The sequence below is a fragment of the Myotis yumanensis genome, unplaced genomic scaffold (genome assembly GCF_028538775.1).
Source record: "Myotis yumanensis isolate MYYU_CA2020_CCGP unplaced genomic scaffold, mMyoYum1.0.hap1 SCAF_15, whole genome shotgun sequence".
NCBI classification, from domain to species: Eukaryota; Metazoa; Chordata; class Mammalia; order Chiroptera; family Vespertilionidae; genus Myotis; species Myotis yumanensis.
Window position 1 is genome coordinate 3,059,372 of NW_027223766.1, and position 12,440 is coordinate 3,071,811.

Sequence of the window (12,440 nt, forward strand, 5' to 3'; positions counted from 1 at the left end):
GCCGGAGGACTGAAGGGTCCCAGGTTCAATTCTGGTCAAGGGCACATACCCAGGTTGCAAACTCGATCCCCAGTAGGGGGCGTGCAGGAGGTAGCTGATCAATGATTCTCATCATTGATGTTTCTATCTCTCTCTCCCTCTCCCTTCCTCTCTGAAATCAATAAAGAAATATATTTTTTTAAATGAATAAATGGAGCACAAAGTATGTGGTACTTTCTAGTTTAGGATTAGCTGACTAAAATCACTGCATGTTTCATGAAAACATGAAATAATGGCAATCATCCATAATCACACAACCTAACTCACAACTGTTTTCATTTTATACTATGATTTTCCTCAATACACATTTTTTCTTACAAAGTTGCAACCCTAGTGTACTGTAATTTTATTTTCTACTCCCTACCCTCCATTTACAGTAAGAACTGCCCATTATGAACTTGATTGATCCCTTGGCCAACATCAGAGCAATTTAGGCTTACAGTTGTACAACACAGGTTTGGCAACAATATTCTAGAAAGCCACAAGATGGTGATGTTGCTCAAAAAATGCAGCTCTAAAAAAATATAATTAAATACATCGTTCCAACTTTCCAAAAAACAAGTTTTCCTTCACTCTAAGTAAGGGTTGTCAAAAATGTCTGTACTTTACTAGAAAGCATTAATGAGGAGGGAAATACGTTTATCAAATTTAGCAGCAACTACTCTAATTTTAAAGGTAAAGAGTAATGGTCCCTAAATACAAAACAAAAACGCAGGACTTGACACTATTATTGTCTTTTATCATACTAATTTCTCCTTCACTCTCTGCTCCATCACCTTCCTCCTCAGGTCATTAATAAAAAAATGAAATATGTTTTTACTTGTCATGCATTGGACTTTATTATTCATAATTATTGTTAATTTAGGGAAATGATTTCTATTTGTTTCAAAAGGATACTAAAATTTTTTTACATCAACAAAGGAGAATGCCAAAATGGTATCAGCAATGAGAATCAGATCATTTCATTCTAATTTGCTATTATTTCCTCAATTTCTTATAATATGAAGCATTATGTTTACAATGGCAAAATACCAAAACTTTCCAAGCAAATACTGTAATTTTCGCCAAGCCTTAGTGATGATCAGTAGACAACAGGTTTCCCACTCTTGTGCTGCATGACAAGAAGTTTCAAGTAACACTGAGCATCTTAAAACTTGGGTTTCAAACATACGGAATCCACTGGAGTTAATACGTAGGAGAGCTGTGTGATTCCTCCCAGATGCCAGAGCCCACCTGTCTGAGACCACCTGCACTCACAGGGTGTCTAAGTGACGCAGAAACACAGGCAGTCTTAAACCTGGAATCCGAGTCAGGTCTCTGACTCCAAAAACAGTAAGAACAACAGTGAGCACTTACTGGGTGCCTATTGTACAAAAGAAACAGCCTCTAATGTCAACCGTTACCCTCAGAGTCTTTAGTGTTCTTACTGACAGAGGAAAACTGGCTTTCAGGAACTGGATGAGCCCAGGGCCACAAAACTAGTGACTCAGGATTCTGAACCCAGAATTCTTGGGCTCAAAGCCAACACTCTTTTCACTGCATTTGCACTGCAAAACAGACTATAAAACAAGAAATGCTGAGCTAAACCCATGCCTTAAACTGAACTGTTGGCCACATCAGTCACATGTTACTATTCTCTTATTTTTTCCACTTAAGGATTCACAGTAGGGTGGTTTTGTGGGGCTTTTCGACCTAGTTATTGGAAACGCTTTTTCTTATGGTTGAGAGATAAAGAACAAGTAGTCTTAAAAAGATAATGTGTCCAAGTGTGGAGCATGAGCAGGGAGCGGAGGTCAGCTGCAGGGACTGTTTAAGATCATGTCCATGTGTTCTGGGAAAAACATGGGGGGCAACATAACATTCTTTCTTTGCAAAGATCAAACTTCACATAATTACATCATTGCAATCTCGTATTTCAAAACGACACAAACATTTCCATAAGTAATTGGCCATTTGTTTCAAAGTTTGGTATTTTAAGAACGTAATACTTGCTTACCAGACTTTTTTCCCTTCAAACTCAAAGTTTTTAGTGTTTTGATATTCTTCAGACACCTGTGCTGACCGCCTCCGGATGGCAGCCAGCAGCCACAACAGCCGGGCTGAAGCTGCGAGGGGGCCACCTGCGCAGGGACAGGAGCGCTCACATCAGGCCTGTGGGCCAGTCGCTGTCCTCTGCACAACACTGGTCACCCCAACACTTCCTAGCATTTGCAAATACGTTAAGAATTCTAATCTGCCAGCATTATGTAGCCATGGAGACCTGCTAACCCTTCAATTCCTCGCCCTGGAAGAGCAGAGCGTGCTGCGTAAGGTGCCGTGGAGACAGCTGTCAGAGGCCTCGGCCCTGGGTCCAGGCTCCATCTCTAGCAGCTGAGTGCACACCACACTGTGTGTGCAGCACGAGGATGCTGACACGCAGGGAAACCAGCACTGCTTCCAGCATCGGGACCAGCGAATTCCCTGGCTCAGGCACCCGCTCTGGCCCTATCTCCACCACAGCCCTCGCCACGCTCACAAATGCCACCCAGCACAGAGGCGGCAGTCCCCGCCACGCTGCAGACCCCACATCTGCAGCAGAGTCAGGTCCAAGCTACACTAGCGCCTGAGAGGAATACACTACTGCTGAAGTTTTTGTTATAAATACATAATTTCAAGATATTTTAAAGCTTTTCAAGTAGCAGACATAGTGTTAATTTATTATTTACAAATACTCTTCCTAAGAACTTTAAAGCATGCTGCTAAGTATAAACTTTCATCTTAGAGGCAAATTTATAATTCAAAACACAAACTTTCCAAAATGAGAAAATCAATTAAACGGCTAAAATTTTACTCCTAGAATACGACATTTCTTCTCAAGTTTAAAATACAGTAGAGCCCAGCCAGCATTGTTCAATGGTTGAGCGTCGACCTATGAACCAGGAGGTCACCGATAGATTCCTGGTCAGGGTACATGCCAGTCTTGCAGGCTCTATCCCCAGTGCGGGGAGTGCAGGAGGCAGCCGATCAAAGATTTTCTCTCATCACTGATGTTTCTCTCTCTCTCTCCCTCTCCCTTCCTCTCTGAAATCAATAAAAATATATATTAAAAAAAAATAAAGTAGAAATACGAGAACACAATCCTTTATCCATAAATCCAACAAAATCCCCAAAGCTATAAAAACTCAAGTTCCTTCATAACTTATTTGGTGGCAAACTCTGAGCAGACAGGTGGTTATTCTGTGTCCTTATTTACAACACTTGAACATTTGCCAAGGAAAGTGCAGGATGCTGCTGTGACTTCCCTGGGGTGCTGAGTAACACAGCACATGGAGTGTGTTACCTTTCTGACATTAGGAAATAATGATCCTGAAACATGCCTGCCATCAATGACAAGCTATTATGAACCCATCTGAGTGAATATTTACTGAATACTGAGTACCAGGTTTAAGGCACACAGCAGATGAATTTTACTACCACTTTACATGTGAATACTGTCTACAAATGCTAAAACGAGGGCTTTTCCTAAAGTACACTTGACTGAGCTCGCTAAGCTGAGGGCCAGAATTCACAACTGGGTTTGTCTACTTTAAAGCGCTTTTATTTATTTATTTATTTATTTATTTATTTATTTATATGTTTTTGTTGATTTTTTTAGAGAGAGAGGCGGAAAGAGAGAAACCTAGGTATGTGCCCTGATCAAGAATGGAACCGGCAACCTTTCGGTGCACGGGATGATGTAAAACCTAAGCTCTTTTGATAGCCAACACTTTAAAGGAAAATTGATCACAAAGAAAGTTTTTAAAAAGTTATAATTACCAAAACTTTTACCCTAGGAAAATGAAAATGAAATTCCTGAGCACCACGTATACTTTCCATTCTCGGTATTCACATTTAAATATCAAACGTTTCACCACTCATAGGGCAAAGAGAGAGGAGTTTATTATATTGTTTTCCCCTCAAAGTACTGGCCACAAAGTCAGTGTACACACACAAAACAATAGGCTCCTCAAAAAAATGCCAACTAATCCTTTCCACTCACGTTGAGACAGAGTCAGGGGTTGGCATGTTTTTGGTTGTTGTTTTTTACCACAAAATGTTCTAACACCATAAAAATATGGTTGCTATAAACGTAGGTTAAGTCTTTCCACTAACAGCCCCAGCTGAAAGATCTGCCATTGCAATGACAGCTGTGATCACGGGACTGAAAAGGGTTTAAGTGACACCAACACAGACTTGTCCTAAGCAAGACTTAGAGAAAACAGTTTCAAGTTGTGGGGTTCCTTCATTAATGGATATAGAATTGAGACTTTCTCATGACTTTCTTCCCAGGCCAAGGCCCTCCGCTATGCAGTGGTGTTTCCCCCAGCAGACGGAGCATGGCATCCCACCTCTACCACCTGAAGACCACATTCTAATCAGACACACTTCACTCAGAGTCTCCACTTTTGAGGAGCTTATCTTAGCAAAGATAAAAGCAGATGATTTGATATCTAATCCCAATATCTAACTTAGCTGTTTCCATAGGCATTTTTTAAAGTGAATGTCAGCATTCCAAGGAGTGTCTTCTCCTGCAGGGGCACTGTCGGGAGCAGGGCCGCCCTGCCAGCTCCTTACTGAAACCGCCCTGCATCGGTCTGGAGTCTCTTCGGATAGGTCCTGGCACTTACCTTAAGCCCCTTTAAACATCTGGAAGGTTTAGATGTTAAGATCTCTTTCCACTTACATGTCACACGTGTGCTTCATGGGCTATAGCTTAGAAAGTGTCTCAGGGAGCAGCAGAATCCCCGCTAACACGCAGTTTCTAACAGCACTTCTCAAACGAACGTGCACCTCAGCTACTTGTTAAACGTGAAATTCTTGAGCCCTGCTGTCAAGGACCAGCCACAGACCTTGAAGAGAAATCAGCCATCCCCATGCTTGCACACACCCAGAGGACTATGATGATGGGGTCCACAGTGCCTCCTTCCCAGACTGCACAGCCCCCCACCCCACCCCTCTTCTGCCACGTGGGGTTTCTTTCTCAGATTCACTTCAGCAACTTCCTTCTTAGGAGGTGAGATTTAATATGCAGCTCTGCTCAGGCCAAAACAAAAGTCCTTGAGAAATGAGCGAATCCCAGAAAAGTGGACTTTTAATTTCACCTTATCCTATCTAATAATAGACAAACATGGTAATTGACCGTACCTTTGCTACGCCTCTCATTGGCTAATCAGTGAGATATGCAAATTAACCACCAACAAAGATGGCAGTTAATTTGCATACGTAGGCACAAAGCGGCAGAACGAAGACTAAAGGCGGCTCCGGCCAGAGCAGTGAAGGCTTGAAGGCGGCTCCAGCCAGAGCAAAGGCCTGGGTCCCGGGTGCTGGAGGAAAACCGGTGCCGGCAGCCAGGGGAAGGGAAGGCCTATTGCACGAATCTTTTCGTGCAACAGGCCTCTAGTTTATAATAAGGAGTTATAAGTAATAGAAATGGTCTATGGGCTGCTTATGTCCCAGGGACCATACTTTCTGCTTTCCAACATTATTTCAATTAACCCTTAGAAAGACCCAGCAGGAAAGATGTTCTTGACATTTTCCAGAAGATGAAAGTGAGGCCACCGGCCAGGAGGCAGCGCTGAGGGCTCAGCACCACCTGACGATCAAGCCACCACTCTTACCCCACAGGACAGCCGGCTCTCATTCTTCAACTGTAAGAGTAGGGTCAATTAGTTGATCTACTTTTAAGGTAAAGTATGTTCTAATGTATAAAGTAAGTTCACTGAACTACCCCTTCCTCCCCACACTAACCAAATGCAGAGAGAGAGAGAGAGCAGGGCTTGCTGGCACGTGGGGCTGCTACACAGCCAGCACACGTCTTCAGCCAGGACTCACCAGTGTGCTCCTGCCAGCCTCTTTACTCATGACCATGGGAGACCGAACAGCTCTCAGAAGACTTGTATTCCTTAGAGAAGTAAAAGCTTCATGCCCGGGACTGTCAGTGCGAGGACGTTTTTAAACTGCGGAGTAACTTAAAGCAGAGGAGAGCCCTCCAGAACTGTGTCCGGTAATTCTATCTGCCCCTCCTCTGCACCCAGCCCTTCCTATTTACAAGGTCATGTTTCTCAGTCCTTCAGGCAGCAGACTCCTCCCACAGCAGCCCGTGTGCTCGTTTCAGAATGTGCAGATCTGCAGAGTGGGCATGACGCGCTTCCAAAGGGCTCCGAAGCTGCACCTGTGTTCTGTACATGAGGTATGCAGCTTCATTACTGCACTCAGGAGTGATGATGTGACAACAACAAAACACTCATTCCCTTCATGCCAGTTAGCCCTAACATTACTTAGAAAACCTGAACTTAAAAAAAGCTGCTGAGACTAAAATAAAGGGATAGTCACATAAAGACAAGTGATGGAGATGAGGGAGAAAACCCGGCTGGCAGAACGGGACGGGCATCACCTATTCCTTGGGTTCCCTAAGGAGGGCCAGGTACAAAGCACTAGAAGTACCAGGCAGCTCAGGTCTCGCTCCCCGGAGTTTCCCAGCAGCCCCATTATGTAATACAGAATACAGCTGTCTGGTGCAATCCTGGATGCACACTCTTGACTGGTCCTATCCCCTGGAACCTGGGCTGACCTGTGACTTGCTGTCACCAACAGAATGTGGCAGAAATGATGCTGTGCTGGTTCTAAGCCTATGGCTTAAGGAGTTCTGGTTACTTTTGCTTCTGCACTCTTGTGAGCCCTAAGCAACCAAGTAAGGCCAACAATCCTTCTGCAAAGGCAGGGGGCCCTGAGACAACAAGACCATATGGTACAAGCCTCGTCCCGTGCACTGGAAGGTCACTGGTTTATGTCCTGGTCAGGGCACATGCCCGGGCTGTAGGCTCAATCCCTCGTAGGGACGTGCAGGAGGTAGCTGATGGATGTTTCGCTCTCACATCCATATAGAGAGTGTCTCTCTCTCTCTCCCCCTTCCAATCTCTAAAACTCAATAAAAAATCTTTTTTAAAAAGACTATATGGTACAAGAGGAAGAGAAAGAGGCAGAGAGAGAGACGGGCACCTGGCTGAGCTGCCAGCTGAATGTGTCCATCAGAGTGACCACAGCAGAACTGTTTAAATGAGCCCAGCCTGGCAGCCCGGGATAGCAAAGCTGTGAGCAAAATACAAAACAAAACAAAACAAACGGCCGTCTAAAGTCATTTAGTTTTTGTTAGATAGCAATAAATAGCCAAAACAATGCTCACTGGGTTCCCTGTGTTTTTGCATAATTTTCTCAAAACCCAGAGAAAAGGAGTGTAGTTACAGACACACTTCGCTTCATTGTGCTTCACAGGTGTTGTTTCTGCTGAAAACAAGACCCTCAACCAGCAAAAAGATTATAACTTACTTTACTGTGGTGTCTGGAACCAAACCCACAGCATCTCCGAGCTGTACTGTCTCTGTAATTCCAAACAGTCACACAATCCCAGAAGATCAAGTCTGTCCCTCTGTCCTTCCTGACAGTGGCTCCACTAGCCCGAGTCCCAGGACAGGCCTCGCGCGCCTGCCGCACTGGGCCCGCACCTGGCAGTGCTGGGAACTAATAGGTCTTAGGAATGTTGAGACAAAGGCTAGTCTTCCTTATACACGAGGAACTATTTAACATATGGTTTTACATAATTTATTCCCCAAAAAGTTGTTTAAACACGAATTTGGAGTGTATACTAACAGGTTTTTTTTAAATTTTATTTTTAATATTTTTTTTATTGTTGATAATATTACAGATGTATCCCATTCCCCCCACCCCCCTTAACCCCTGCTAACAGTGTTTTAATGGTAAATCATTTTTTTAATGATTAAGCTTTTTATGTAATGGTAAAAATCATGAAATATCATGATATAGACTTCTGGAAATCAGATCCTGATTTATTTTATCCAAAACTACAAATTTTCAGGCCTTTATAAAAGAACAAACTTCACCAGTAGCAACTGCATTAAAATCCCTAAGTTTTCAAAAGGAAACTAAAACCTACTTTTCACCAGTATATGTTTTCAGATGAGAGGTCAACTTTTGCTTTTTCCTTGACAGGATGAAAGTATTTTGTGATAAATTCTTACAAATTTCAAAATTACCCACCAAAAGCCACTGCAATGAGATTGCCATTTTAACAGGAAGGAGGAAACAGACAAGTTCAGATCCACAGGGTACAAAAGTGTAACAGATTCCAAACAGGTAACTTTACCCGCCTGGCCCACAGCCTCCAGTGGCCGCTGCACTGAGTCAGTGGGAGAAGAATACTGACCTGGGAACAAAAGCATAGGTTATAATGCCAGTTCTAGCTTAGCACTGACTAGCCAACACCCTGGAATTTAACCTTTTCAACTTATTTGAGCCTCAGTGTCTTCTAAAAAGCAATGACTGCCTCCTGCCACACCTACTGCTCTGTGGTCATGAGAACCAAACAATAGCGTGTGTATCGCTCTGATGCCAGCAGAGCAGAGAATCATGTAGGTAGTGCTTTCTCAGATACTCTTCCTCCTTTAAGTTTTATACCAGTTACTTCAGAATACATACCACTATCAACACCAATTTATTGTTTTTTCTAATGCTTGTTATAATTACGTATTTTTATAGAAAGAGTAAAAAAGACCCCTGTCTTTCTAATAATTATGGAATCAAAATTTCTAGAGCTAAAAAAGATACTAATAACTTTTTCTGATTCTACCAAGAAGACATTCCTATAGATGCAGAAAAGTCAAATTATGCTGTAACCATACTGGGTAGAGTTGACGACATAATCCAGTGAGAAAACGCACTATGTCCCAGGCCTCCGTTTATTTTGTCAAGTTTACATTTTTAGTTGGTAAAGGCTTTCTCCCGAATGGAGGAAGGAGTGATGTAGGGCATACCTGAATAGAGAAAATAAAGGTTCTAAAAGTTTCTAATTTCACTTATGTCCCTCCCCACCCCCACTCCCGAGTCCAGACAGAGATACAAAGGAAATAAGGAAATGACTGGCCTGATACCTGCTCTCCACACGCCCAATTCATCCCTCAGCCTCACCAGCGCTGCGGCACCTGGAAACGAGACGGGTCCGCAGACAGTCCAAGGAAAACCTAAGAGCCAAGAGTCACAAACTGTTAGCAACTGGAAGGAACCTCCAGTATTGTCTAGTTCTCACTGAGGAGGGCACTTAAAGGCAATAACTACACCCAATGATGGTGAATCAGTTGCAAACATCTTTATATGAAAAGGAAATCAACTCCTCATTCCATTTTACCCACTTGCTAATTGAAATACTTAGGACAAATCATTTAACCTCTTGGGCTAGTTTGTTCTATAATATAGTAGCAACTAACATAAGTTAGTCAAAATTCACTGTAAACCACAACAGACGTGCCCCTGAGTGGGTACAGAGCATGTCTCGACAGCAGGGCTTCCTAGAGGTGAATGGAAGAATTTGAAGGTTCTATTGTTGTAAAGCCCCCAGTGATTCTGAGAGCTGCTTCCAGCCAACCCCCTGGCCCATGGGTTCCATGGATAAGCTTCAGGTAGCCCACAGATTCTCCAAAATTACAACCAGAAAACACAGGTGCATATGGAAATTTTCCAGGCAGACTTCTTTAAATTCACCAAGGTTTACTCAGCCCTAAAAGATTGAGAGCTTCGCTGCAAAGTAACACGCATGCTGAAGATAAAGCTTCTATGGACGTGCTCCAACCGGTACCACTAGTCTCCCAAACAGCCTGGATCGGAACCTCAGTTATTTTTACTCTCTTCATTTTCTCTCATCATCAATTCTGTCTAATCCACTTCCTTCCTCCTTTCCTTTCCTATAATTATGGCCACAGCTCAGCCCCTCACTACCTATTACCACAGCAACCAGAAGGTCTTTCTGCCTCCAAGTTCTCTCTACTTCAATCCACACTGCACAGCTGCCAGATTAACCCCTGAAAACAGCTTTAATCATTACATTCCCAACTCAAAGTCACCATCTACCGAAGCCAAAGGTATTAGCCTGCGTTCAAAACAATCACAAACTGGCCCATTTTTACTTAGAGCTTTATCATCCTCGCTACGGGTACAAACACTTGATGTTCCATCCAATTACTTGTGTCTCCCCAAATGTATGAACTCTGTGCTCCTCGTCCCCTTTCTCTGCTTGGATGACCTTTCCCAGCCTGTCAAGATTCTTAGTCATCCTCAAAACAAAGATTCCAGAAGCCAGGAAACCCACCTCCAGAGTGAGATGTGAGCTCTACCGCCTGTGAATTTGAATTCTGCAGTCCCTTAACTGTCTGTTAGAACCATGTGTGTACAGTCTTACCCACCCATCTAGTCCATGAAGGCCGTGCCCACCCTCATCCTTATCTTTACCCAAACACCCCACACAGTCATGCAGTAGGTGCTCAATAACTGCACAGCAGTAAAAGAAATGTCAGACTTCCTGGGAGTGAACAGCAGAGACTGAACCTGGGACTTTATCCTCTATCGCGCCAGGCTTCCAAAGCTGAGCCCTTACTCTCTGCTACACCCGGGCAGAACTTGAAAATGTCAGTGAGCTACACCTGAAAGAACGGCCGCACTCCACTCTGAGCAGCTCCAATGCTCGGGCACTGCCTTATCAATTGGGAAAAACATTACCTACTTATGAAAAGTGGTCACTTCCAGTGACAGCTAATTTACTACTCGATGGCTAAAAACAAGTCACACACGTAACAGAATGCCCTTTTTTTTTTTTTTTTTAAAAAAAAGTGCATTTTGCTTGTGTAACACACACAGAGACTCAGTGCCACAGAGAAGGTGGATTTACACACGAGTGTGAACTCTTGCGAAAACCTGCATGCAAACTGCTCCCTGGGTGTTTCAGGCAAAAACACCAAGGGGGAGAGACAACTTTGGCCCTCACTCTCCCACCACTCCCACCAAGAGCCTGTTACAGCACACACTCAAGTCCTCTGCACGTCGGGCTGCACGAGGACACAGCACTCACCCAACAGAGCAAGCCAGCCCGGCAAGCCCCGGAGAGTAAAATGTCCACAGGACAGACCGCGGGCTCGTCTGGTCACCACGGGACGAAGCAGGTCCACCCCCGGCCCACGGGGTAAAGAGTGGACCGAACGGACCGGCACACGCGGATCCCTCCACGGTGGCAAAACGATGGGCCAACCACGAAATTAACGTCTAAGAAAGGGCGGCAGACGGTCCGGGGCGGGGATGAGGATCAGCGAAAACTGCAAGGTCACTGGGACCTGGCGGGTCACGGGTGGAGGTGGGGTGCGCGGGGGCTGCAGAGCCAGTGGGACGGGTGACACCCGCGGCGTCCGGCATCCCCTCCCCGGGACGCGCTGTGGGGGGGCCGGGCGCGGGCAGGAAGTGCACCCGGCTTCTCCGGGGGCAGGGGGCAAGGTGAGCAGCCGGATGGCCGCGGTGCGGAGTCACCCGGACACTCCGCTCGGCCTGTGCCAAGGCCACCCAGCGGCCCCGCGCCCCCGCCCGCGGAGGTCCGCCCGGGCCGAGCGCGCGGCCTCGGAGTCCCGCCCGCGCCCCGCCGTCCTCACCGGCTCCCGGCCTCGCAGCGGCGCGTCCCCGCGGCGCTCAGCCCTTGGCGCCCAGGACCGCCATCTCGCCGCAGGCGCCGTCCCGCAGCCAGGCCGCCCGCAGCCGCTCGGAAGCGCTGCGGCCGCCGGTTCCTCCCCGACCCGCCCCGCCGGCCGCACCCCCTCCGGGAGCGCGCCGCCCGCCGCCCCCACCCGCCGCTCGCAAGCGGACCCGCTGCCGAGCATGCGCACCAGGGCTCGCGACGCAGCCGGGGAGTCCGCTCCTCGGGTCTTCGGGGCGCTCGGTGGACGCGGACCGCCAGCCAATGGGACGTGGGGGCGTGGCCCGGGCCGTGTAGGGGCGTGGCCTGGGCGTGGTGGGTGTGGTCTTGGTCGTGGGCGGGGCCAGAGCCGCGGAGGGCGGAAACTGGGAGAGGCTCCGCCGGCCGAAGGTGCGCGCCGCTGACGTGACTTTCCGGCGGGGGCGGGACAGTGCGTCACCTCCAGGGAGGACCTGGCCTGGCGCTCCCCTGGACGCTCCACGGCACAGGTAGAGGCTCCCAGTAAACACCCGTGACCCGCGGGGCGTGAGGACACATCGCCAGAGTAAATGACGGCATCAGCAGAGCACCATCCGCCAGCTGTCGCTATGCACCAAGCCTTGCACCGCCCCCATGAGTAGGATGACAAACACGGAGCAAGTGCGTGGGTCAGCCCTGGGCGGTAGGGCCTGGCATCCCCACCTGCACACAACACAGGTGCTGTAGGTTCCGTGTTGCTTTTAGACATAGGCCACCCTGCAGTGAAGTCTGTGGAGACCACGTTACTCACCAGTTGACCTTGTCAGCAGAAGGTCTCTCCACCCAGCAAGTGCCAACAAAAGTCCCCAGTCTGGGGTGCAGTACAAGGGGAGACTTCATTCAG

General features: G+C 46.8%; 1 protein-coding gene across 9 annotated transcripts in view; it reads right to left on the reverse strand.

Moving 5' to 3' along the window:
* The window catches only part of WWP1 (WW domain containing E3 ubiquitin protein ligase 1), a 79,079-nt gene extending 67,288 nt beyond the window's left edge, over positions 1-11,791 (reverse strand). For 2 of the 9 annotated variants that reach the window (XM_070392815.1, XM_070392812.1), the window contains exons 1-2: positions 10,970-11,293; positions 9,003-9,092 (exon numbers count right to left, since the gene is read on the reverse strand). The gene's annotated coding sequence lies outside the window, so the exon portion shown is untranslated. Of the gene's footprint in view, positions 1-5,889; positions 6,019-9,002; positions 9,093-10,969; positions 11,324-11,537; positions 11,669-11,768 lie in introns of those variants that run through there. The other 7 variants (XM_070392818.1, XM_070392816.1, XM_070392814.1 and 4 more) reach the window with 6 other exon arrangements.
* Between the last annotated feature and the right edge of the window lie 649 nt (positions 11,792-12,440).